The sequence below is a fragment of the Phytophthora infestans genome, genomic scaffold, assembly GCF_000142945.1.
Source record: "Phytophthora infestans T30-4 supercont1.12 genomic scaffold, whole genome shotgun sequence".
Classification (NCBI taxonomy): domain Eukaryota; phylum Oomycota; class Peronosporomycetes; order Peronosporales; family Peronosporaceae; genus Phytophthora; species Phytophthora infestans.
Window position 1 is genome coordinate 112,737 of NW_003303747.1, and position 852 is coordinate 113,588.

Sequence of the window (852 nt, forward strand, 5' to 3'; positions counted from 1 at the left end):
GCTCTTGATTAGTCCCCTCCAGTGGAAACATTCTCGGATCCGTTGGTAGGCCCGACCAATTCCCTGATGTCCACCTTCTAAACTAGCGTGATAGTGATGTAGGACATCCTGTTGTAAGGTTTCTGGCATCACCAGCCTCATCAATCCATCCCGATCTTCGTTGACTCTCTTCGTAGGGGGGCAATAGAAGAGCAAGTCATTCAGATCCACTGCGTAATCCGTAGCGATAATGCTGTAGGATTTGGCATCTTCCCGACTCAGGTCTCGTACATCCCCCATCAGATACTTCTTTAGTCCTAGGATCCACGCTTCCTCGTTCTGTGCTTTGAGGATCCGCTCAATGCGGACTCCCTTCACAAATGTTTCCTCGAGAATTTGGGGGTTGGATCCAATCCTTCCTCTGGACCTAGTGACGGCCATCACCTGGACTGTCCTTTTCCCGGACCCCACTACCACCACTTCGTCTAGTCGGTTCTACGTAACGAGATCCTGATGCTCGGCCTCCCTCTCCACTTCAACACCACATTGATTCCGTAAAGCGGCGCTGGCCAAGCTATCTGCACTGGCATTCCAATCTCGCTTGACATGCACCAACTCGTGATTCATCCAACCGCGCAGGTGGATCATCACTTTCTGCCGTAACAGTGTTAGGGCCGGGGCCTTGCAGTCAATCTCACCTCGCACCTGTCTGATCACCAAACTTGAATCCCCACAAATCACCAGCCTTTTCGGATCTTGTCCCTTTAGTAGATCCAAACCCAGCAGTAGCCCGTTATACTCCGCTTCGTTGACGGTGAGGCCTTCCGCATAAGTGGATCTGGCCCGTACACTTCCCATCCGGGCAGTCTCCAC